The sequence below is a fragment of the Bombus flavifrons genome, chromosome 7 (assembly GCF_040668555.2).
Source record: "Bombus flavifrons isolate JBK064 chromosome 7, iyBomFlav1_principal, whole genome shotgun sequence".
Lineage (NCBI taxonomy): Eukaryota > Metazoa > Arthropoda > Insecta > Hymenoptera > Apidae > Bombus > Bombus flavifrons.
Genome location: NC_138448.1, coordinates 1,979,817 through 1,989,755, shown reverse-complemented (window position 1 = coordinate 1,989,755; position 9,939 = coordinate 1,979,817). Strand labels below are relative to the sequence as shown.

The 9,939-nt window shown below is 43.2% G+C and overlaps 1 protein-coding gene across 5 annotated transcripts in view; it reads left to right on the top strand.

The window, feature by feature from the left end:
* The first annotated feature begins 243 nt into the window (after positions 1 to 243).
* Positions 244 to 9,939, top strand: part of Fak (protein tyrosine kinase 2 Fak) — a 37,885-nt gene continuing 28,189 nt past the window's right edge. For 2 of the 5 annotated variants that reach the window (XM_069116238.1, XM_069116237.1), the window contains exon 1: positions 245 to 553. The gene's annotated coding sequence lies outside the window, so the exon portion shown is untranslated. Of the gene's footprint in view, positions 554 to 9,423; positions 9,739 to 9,939 lie in introns of those variants that run through there. The other 3 variants (XM_069116234.1, XM_069116239.1, XM_069116236.1) reach the window with 3 other exon arrangements.

The following is a 9,939-nucleotide window of genomic DNA, read 5'->3' as shown; positions in this document are numbered from 1 at the left end:
GTATCGATACTAACATACATGCTTCAGATGTCAATAATAAACTATATACGTATATTTTAAGGTAAAAACTGATTCAATTATTGGACATTGTTTATTATCGTCTTGAGTCTCGAAATTACGCTTGTAAACGAAAACAGCAGTAGATACTACAGTTTTGAACCAAATATTGTATATGAATGCTGGTAGATAGCGCTAGTATTCACAATGAATGTAGGCGCTGCAAGATGGCAGTAATGTACGCTGATATTGACAGGTGCCGAGGGAGCATGGCAGCCAGTGTTTACGACAACTGATCGCGACCGATCGAATTTCTGGTGACCCGGGTGTTTCGCGTATTGTTTACGAACTCCCTTTGACACAGTGTCTTCGTTATTCTTGGATTATACACCCAGCGTCTGTTTATTTTTTATTAAAATATTCAAGTGTGAAATTGATTCAGTTAGTGAAACGTGTATTCCAATCTCGAAAGTTTGGGATCAGGTGGTGGATTTGTCGTGGATACAGGAGGGCTTTCGAAGCAGATCACTGCAATATTACGAGATTCGTCGTTATCGTAAGTACAAATAACTGTTCTTTGTTCTATTCTCAAACTAACGATCGAAAGAAACGTGGAAAAATGTGGTCCTAGCTTTTAAATAACGCATAATAAAATTTAATAAGCGAACGACGGAAGAGGCCATCTTTGAGGCCTCCCTGTGTGTTAGTTACGCCGGCGAAAGAGGATCGCGATTACACGAATCGTGTTACATAAAATGCTGCTGTTGGTTCGTTGGATGACACATAGGATGCCTTAGATAATCGTTACGCGACAGGAAGGGCTTCCTACTTCCTGACATTCTGCTAGATGTTTTCTACGTAGGTCGCGTATCACAGATCTATTGAAACGAAAATGTTCATCGTAATCTATTCGATACATTTGGGACCGTCCTCAATTTATTTTAAATTCTGACTTTTCGATACTACCGACAAACTTTCACTCGAACGCTTAACGGTTTAACTATATGCAGATATGTTAGGTGTAAATGAAATCGGAGACTGGACATTGGAATAATTTTGTTCGATACAGGAAATTTCATTTCTACCTACGATCTTTGCTCGTGTATTTTGTTTTCTGCTTTCCAAAGAAGGAAAATAATTGTATTCTTCTTAAGATAATGGATTGCCAAAACGCAAGGGGCAGACGAATATCGTCCCCTCAACTCTTTCACTTTCCATAATAGAAAATTACAAAACAAGGTGGTAAAGTTTAACTCAACGAAAAAAGAATAATGATCTAATACAAATATTACAATAATATATTATAACCGTATTGTACCAGCGAGTAATGTGTTGTAACGTATATACGTACAAGGATACCTATTGGTCTTACTAGATTTCAGATATATATATAAAAGCCACATGTAAGAAAAAAGATTATTATATGAATCTATTACATAGATATTATATAACTTTAAAACATCTGTTACCACTGTTATTGCGAAGCAACATAAAACACGCTTCTCCTGAAAGAACTTAAAAACAATCAGAAGATGAACGAAACCATATTATGCAGGCAGTGTTACGAATATGAACTACTAATTTGCTCTTATAGTATATCTCTTATAGTAATATCGTAGAATAAATCAAACGTGGGTAACGTGGCACGTGTAAGTATTTATGAAAAATGAATGATTAAAACGTGATTGAATCGAACGTGTCGCGACAGATCGTTCACTCGGTCAAAAAGGGGAATAACTGTAACTTCCATTGCAGTTAATTACATTCGTTTTTATTCTCCCCCTTTTGAACCGCACTCCACTGTATAAAATTATGAGCTTGCAGACAGAAATTTGGAAATGACGTAACTATAAACGGGTCGGTGATCGCGAGCCAGATCTTTCCAGGTGTGTTTACTTCAGCCACCTTTAGTTATCTTATCATTATTCGTGACGTTAATGATGCGACCACTGCTATCGTTTCTCCTCGAAACATCGTAACTAGTCTGAGAATTGTTCATAGAGAATTCCAGCAGTTAGTGAAAGAACAGTCGGCGCACATAATTAAATTTATCGATCGCTCTCGGCAGGCTCGCCACGGCGGCTCTTCTTGAAAACGTGTTTGCGAATTCGCGACGCTCTCTCGCGCGCCGCGTCGTTTTTTCTCGTCACCTTCTCCTTTTTGCGTGCATCTGTGCTCGACAACCCTGGCAAGAAGAGGCGTATACCAATGCAACTGGCATTCCTCGTCTTCCTACCGACGCGAGAACACAGGGAATAAAAAAAAAGGAACGTAACGCCTATGGATGTGGCTGGCGACGAAATTACATAATCGGTACACGATAACTCATTACGGCAGATTAATCTTAACAGCAGCAAGGTCACGATGTACCAACGATATTTCGGTTCGGTTGTCCGGTTTACTATCTCTCCGTTACGCAATTCATGTCCCAGCAAATTCTGATACATCAACGGTTCACCACGCTAGTGTTGCTGATTCGTCTCAGATTCGTGGACGAAAGAAAAAGAAGACGCAATGCGGCAGCTTCGTTGGATGTTGGTGAATAAAAAATTGCTCGGTTCTCTCTATTTAAACCCATCTAGGGTCGACTGCCTGCGCGCACGACGGACAAAGAAACACCAATGCAATCGTCCTCGACCAATCGTAGCGGCACCTTGTCTCGTTCCTCCCTATTAAATGAATTTCCTAGCAAGTTGACCTGCAGATTGCTCTCGCGCTCCCAATTGCCGCATACCGTCGTCGCCGCCCGGTATATACGTACGTTCTGTGATTCGTTCGAATTTCCCGCGCAAAGATTATTACGCTGAAATTCCTATGATGCGCCCTATATGACGTACGCATTACATTTACCACAAAAAGATTTAAGCAATTAGCAAGAATGCTAACAACTGTATTTCCATAGATGAAACGTTGTTCAGGGTATTTGTTAGATTAAAGCATAGGCTATAGAGACGCCGGTGTTACGTTGCAATAAGGATACTACGTACTTCGTTGCGCTTTGATATGAGTCGATCATATAACAGCGAACGGAGGAAGAATTCGATCCGTTTCACCGATCGGGAACGCGTAATGTCGCATAATTATGCGCAATTACACGAGCAAAATGAAACGAGCGGAGGCGCTAGAAGCGATAGACATTTTATTATATAGCTGCATACATACATATGTATCGAAAATTGAGATATCGATAAATTGGAGAGGGAAACGTTATATGCAAGTTTCGAATTTCGGGAAAGCCGCTGCGCGAGCATACGAAGGAAGACAATCCTGGATTCTCGCGTGCGTTTCTATTAAATTAATTATATAGCAGCTCGGCCGGCTCGAAATGATCTATTGTGTTTTAATGGTCATGTCACACGCTCCAACCTTGAACGCGTAAGTCGAGGGAATCGACCTCGAACCGGATCTCGGATCCTCTTTTTTTTTCATTTTTTTTCCTTTCAGGAAGGGTAATATGGAATTAAATAAGGGTAGTGGGGTCTCGCTTGTCACGCTGTAAGTCCTATTCTGTGCCTATAAATGAACCGAAATGCACCGTCTGCGAGCATTCAACCGGTACACAAGGCAGATAAATTTCTCTTCGAGTGGCGCATTGTGTCGCAATAAAAATTCTTTTGACAGTTGTTTAAAGAAAGACAAAAATAATGGGAAGCGTGTTTTATCGAGCGCAATTTTCATCGTGACCTGATGTCTTCCTCCTGCTGTCGACTAACCACGAAAAATATTTCGTAGAATGTTGCGCGTTCAGCAAATTTTTCTTGCGCGATAGTCCATCGATCCTTCCTCTTATATGTTTTCGGCTGATTGTCGAAGTTAATGGCGCATGCTCTGAGAAACTTAGAGCACACGTAATCGAAACTACGTATTTCCCTTGTTTCGCACTTCCCACCACCGCGCTTTCCGCTCAGATCAAATCAAACTTGCTTCTGCATCGGGAAACCTTAACTATCTATCCTTTGACTGACGTCAAATATTAAATTTCTGTCTGCAAAATTCTCGTACCTACGCTTGGGCTTAACCTCAAAATTCCATATCGTTGTCTTGCGTCCGCTTTCAAATGAAACCCGATTTCTCGATCGATTTCGTCACCCTCGGATAGAAACGACATATCCCGTGTTATCGTAGTACTACCAGGTAGTATTCCATACTATAGTGATATTCCGGGAGATTTTTCTTATCGACGACAGCATTACGGAGGAGTCGTCGTACAAACTGGAAACACGGGACTACGCCTACGTACATAGATCGCTTGGAGTGGTTCTCATTCACTTCCGGTCACGGGATTCTGTCCTTAATTAATCGACGTTACGATCATCGAGAATGATGAACGTTTGAATACAAGGTAGCCTGGTCGATTTTCCTCCGGTTCGAGCCACCGCGCCGCGTCGCATCGACTTTTTCTTCCCTCTGTTTCGTTCCCGATTTCAGCCAGGCGATAAGAGCTCGTTCACGAATGTGCCGTTATCTTAACGTCGCGCAGGAGCGCACGGGATGCTTTATTTTCATGGGCGAAACCGGAAGCTTCGGGGTGCACGGCTACCATTGTCATGAGCCACTGTTTATCCTTCGCGATACGTCCTTATCTTATCCGCTAGTCCTTTACCTTTGCTGTCGAGAGAGATAAGGTTGTTGTCCGTCTTAAATTCTCTCATCTTTTTTACTGTTTTAATACGATAAATCTTCGCTGTTAATTACGACCTTTTGCTAGCTGTAATCGTCCCATTTATAATACTGGTTATATTGTAACGTTTACAACTACAGTAACTAGCACGATACGTCACGAAGCGAATTTATTTTACCGTTTATCAGCGTTTATCGAAGTAAATGCTAATCTTTTATATATTTCAAACATGGGTGTCGTGCGAATATAAGGAATAGGAGATTAAACGAGTACATTTGTTAACAAGTCGTAAGAGTCATAGCTTGGTGTGGTTACTAGAATAAAGATGATCAGAAACACACGAACGACAACCGCGAAACGCACGAGCTTCCGGTGGAAATAATTTGCTGCGCAGTAGTCGACGGTGTCTTAACCGGATTACCAAGATGATATCAGTAATTTTACCACGGTAATTAACGCTGCTTCCCGATAGAAGTACAAGGATTCGCGCCGCGTTTCTCTTTTCCGGTAGAATCCGTGAGATAGAAGAGCAATTAATTACCGATCTCGTTAATCAACGTACTCTTAATCTTCACGATCTACCTACTGATATACTAATCGACTGTAATGTAGCTACCGACCGATCCTGCTATCGCTGTGACGATTATCTTCTTTTTTTTTTATTCTTCCTTTTTCCCTAATTTCCTGCCTATTCGATGAGTTCTCTACTACTAGAGTAACTAAGTTTCGTCAAGAAATTCGTTCCTTTCTTCTACATTTTTCTTATATCGAATGGCGCGATATTTTCTTTTATCGACACACAAAATTCTTCGCTCTCGTATTTTCTCGAATCGGCATCTCGACACTGACGCTACTTTTATACCTTTAGAACTTTGGCTCCAATTCTTTCGTGAAAAGACGGAAAAACGAAAACGAGGAGAGTCCTTCGACTATTCAGACGTTCGATTTATTTACCATCTTGCAGTCTTCTCTACCGAAGAGTTGCTTACTTCCTACTTCCTACTTCCTACTTCTTCTCACACCCTTGTGATCGCGTTTATCCGACTTTTCTCTTTGTTACGTGCTGCGAAGCTTCGCAAATAATTATGACGAACAACTGCCGGGAACTACTCTCTGTATCAAGGAATTACGAAAGAACGTACGATTAAATTTGTTCGGCATAAAATCGGCAAGGAGAGCCGGCATTTTCGAAAGTTTGCTTATCGAAGCAGTTTAAACGAGCATTAGAGAACCGTGATTCGTTTTGGCCATCCAGCGTGATCCAGTTACCAGGCAATTACTGTACTTTCGTTAGTAAAGTTTTCCTTGGTGCGAGCGGTGCAGAGCAGCCAGACAGACGTTTGCACGGTGCTTTTCTTCTTCGCTGTTCGTATACACAGGCCCGTGTGTCTACGTGTAGCCTATTAGCCATTGTAAGCAGACACACGAGGAACGACGAACTCGCTTGACCTTATCCACGGAGTTCAACGTTTTCCATATTATCAGGAACATCCTTTTCAGAATGTCTAGGCCGCAAATTGGCGTAAAGTACTGGCCGCGTGAAACGTTGCCTCCGTTTCGTCTTCTCGTTTCTCTTTTCTTCTGTTCGTGGCGTTGTTGTCACCGTTGCACGCGTTTATCGTGGGAGGTAGTTTATACACGGTGACTCAACCATTGAGCAGCGTCACTATTGTGCGATCCACGAAAGAAAAACCGCCGCTGATACGCCCATTGTTCGGAATTAAGAATTCTCGGCCGGCTAATAGCCGATTGGTATAGCGATAAACGGGCACTCTGGTTGCGTCCTATTCGTCCACGGACACGCGAGATCACGGTTTGAGGTTGAACTTTAATGAATTTCAATTGATTCGTCTTCTCTCGTTTAGGAGAGCACACCGTCGTGGCTGCGTTAAGCACCGCGACGTGGATAGAGTTTATGATATGGACGTGACTTCAACGCTATTTTTTTCTCAGATCTATCATTTCTATGCAGTTTTAGTCCGGTATTTACGATACCTCGCGTTTATGACCGGGATAAGTCAAGATTCCAATCACAAACTTCGGAGATATTCGGTTTCCTGTTTTTTACTGGTAACTGCCGCGGACTGATGCGAATATCCAATATATATGTATAACTACTCGTAAAAATATTTGGATATCAGCCATAGAAGACTTTTATATATGTACTGTATGTGACACATAAAACATTTCGGGTCTCGTTACGACGATAATGAAATTTCAAAATGTTTCGTAAAAGTTTTTACGAATGTCGAAATATTTGCGTGGATTACTGTATATTATCCTAAAAATCAAATCATGAAATATCTGTAGTCTTTTCTAAAAAATTATACCTTGCAGTTTTCATCAACCAATGAAGAATATCGAAATGCTTTACACCTTCATCGACTAACGATATTGTTGATTACTAGTCCTTTGATCGTCTCCGGTACTTGCCAGAAGTTTTTGCGATCGGAAACTGGTGCGAGCTAGTGTAGAAGGGAATGCATAAATATTAATCACCCGCTCCCACGGGAGAAAATGGAGCGTTAACGAGGCTGTTTGCCGACAGACGACAGACATTTCCATTGCTGATCGTTCGGACAGCGAGGCAAGACCTGCACGTTGTCGTAAGTTTCGCAGCTGTGTCGACACGCGGTTCAAACACAGCCGAGTTTCCATGCGATACGCAACAGCAGGGGAGAAATGGCAGCAGAAGAAGAAAAGCGATGCACGCGGTATCATGCTGCGTTTCTTTCCTTGCCCTTTGTTTCTTCGTCATCATTGGTAGGCGCACGAGTGTGGTCCCATCCTCGACCAATTGACTCCGTGCAAACACCTCTTTTCTCTTCCCGTTTTATATGCCACTTTTCTATTGTCTTCTCTATTGCTCTAATTTTCAAAGGAGCAAAGCTACCCGACTCGTTTCACCGTGTACAAATTGCACAAGTCTAGCTCCGTGAATTTTTTCGTTCAATCCTTGCCAGTGAAAGCTCTTTCTCAAATGTTCATTTGACCTTAAAAGCTCTATCTGCGTGGGAAGTATGCAAAAATATTTTTCGATGGAAAGAATAACTTGTCTCGTTTTTTCCACAGTTGTCTCCTCTCACGTGATAATTTGCCTGTATTTTGGATCACTCTTTTCGTCGCCGCGCGCGGTCCACTTACAAAGTGTGCTTTCGCAGATACGTGATATACGATTTTTGTTTCGTAAATTTTGTAAATTTTGTTTTCTCGTGTAACATTTTCCTCGAATTACTTAGCTTCGTTTTCAATCGCTCGCACTCACCAACGATTTCTAACTGTCGCTATCTAGCTCGTTCTGTGCTTGTCGTTTCTGTGCTTCTTTGCCATATTAGAAAGGGTATTCCATCGTTCGAATCGATTTGTTCGCGCCGAAGATTATCTGGTATGTGGACTAGACGATGCGGGTATATTGAGATCTCGAAATTTAAGGGACCGTAAAAAGTACGAACGATCCAAGCCTCACGTCTGTCTTTTCTCGCCCTGAAGCTTTGTTCGTAAAGAGAAGTGGAATTCCTAGGTGAATTTAATATCCAGCGAACCGAAGAGCAGACATGACTGCTTGACGTTAGCTAGCCGCTCGTAAAGGAGCCCCTTTCGAGTTTCGCATGACAATGGCCGTGTCATTCGAACCAACCAACCGAACCTGGACCCTTCCCCTATTTACATCTAGCTATCGCAGTTTGCGTGTTTTTGAGTTAGAACTTTGAAAAAGAACGCGTTAAAAAATAATCCTGCTGCTTGTAAATGAAATTCATCCGTGAATTTCAATTTCGTGTGAGCTCTCCGGTTTGAGCAAACATCAAATATTTACGGATCCTATACTTACGATCCGAAGCCCGATCGATATTAATTTACTTGCAGCGGAACGGAAGAAGGTTGCCGCGACGAAAAAGCCGATGAATTTACTAGCCGTTCGAAACGACACTTCCTGGCGCCACGGCTCTTTGATTTTATCTCGCTTCTCAATTCCATTATCCAAATGACATCATCGAAAATCAGTGGAAATGACGATTAAATTCGTAATACGAGTATATTTCAACGACCCGAGTTAGCTTCCTACGATCTCTCGATCTCAAATAATACAGCGCTACAGCGGTTCGTTATTACTCATCGAAGGTATCGAGGCATGTCTGAAGCAGACTGCCCCACGTGCTCGACGTGCATCGGCGAGGTTGTCGCGCGGCAACACCTGTCGCGTATCGCCCCGACCATGCCATGCAGCTACCCCCGCGATATTCAAGGCCCGAGCGGCGTTCACGCACACTTTCTTCGTTTCATGGATGAGCAAATAATCAAGCGGCCGTAAGGTAAAAAGGTGAACGCGCGAAGATTCCCGTATGCTCGCACGCTCGTCGCATGTGCAAAGGAAAGAGAACGATCGCGACGGCGAGGATCGGTAATGAAGAAAGAAAGAGAGAGAGGCACGAAGTGCGTGAACGAGAGAGCAACGAAAGCGTAGCCGGCGAAGAAAGAACGAATGGAGAGAGTAAGAAAAGTAGAGAAACGGTGAGAGCGACGAGGACGAAGGGTCCGTTGCGCGTCAGTGCAAGGGAACGGTAGAGTTAACTGGTGCGAGGGAGCAGCGGCCTGAGAGAAAGAGAGAGAGGGAGGGAGAGAGAGAGAGAGGGAGAGAGAGAGAGAAACAGAGAGGGAGAGAGAGAGAGAAACAGAGAGGGAGGAGCAACCAGATGGAGAGGGATAGAGAGCGAAGTGCGTGAGCGAGAAGTGCGTGTGTGAGAGACACGGTAGCTTCTCATAGAGAAGAGACAGTCGCTGGTTCGCTGCAAGGCTGCTTACATCGAAGAGGCGAAAGAAACGAGGCCCACACCCTCCGTCTTTCGTCTTCCGTCGCGTTCCGTCTCGCGTTTTTTTCCTCTCGACGTCGCGGTTCGATCTTCCGCTTCGCGCCATTCAACGAAACGTCATCGAGTTATCAGTCGACCGATGCCAGTGATAGACGTCGATCGGCTGCCGCGATCTCGCGTCGGAACGTGTCATCGATTACGCGGAACGTTTCGCGGGGGTAACTTCGATAACAGAGTGGTCACTAGTGTCTCCGGTTTAACCAATGAGATTGCTAGCATCGATCGCGCGCGAATCAATCGGGATCATCCAAGGTAAACGATACGAGTGATCATGCCTGATAGAAACGTTTTAATTAGAGATTTCGTTTCGATCGTGGGCGATCGAGGGATTTTGGTGGAAATGTGCAGCAGAATTTCCAACGGAGTCGAAAGAGCCGATAAAGTATCGAGCGAAGTGCAATTAGAAGATAGACCGAAATAATTGGAGCGAAATACATCGAAATGGTCTTGATT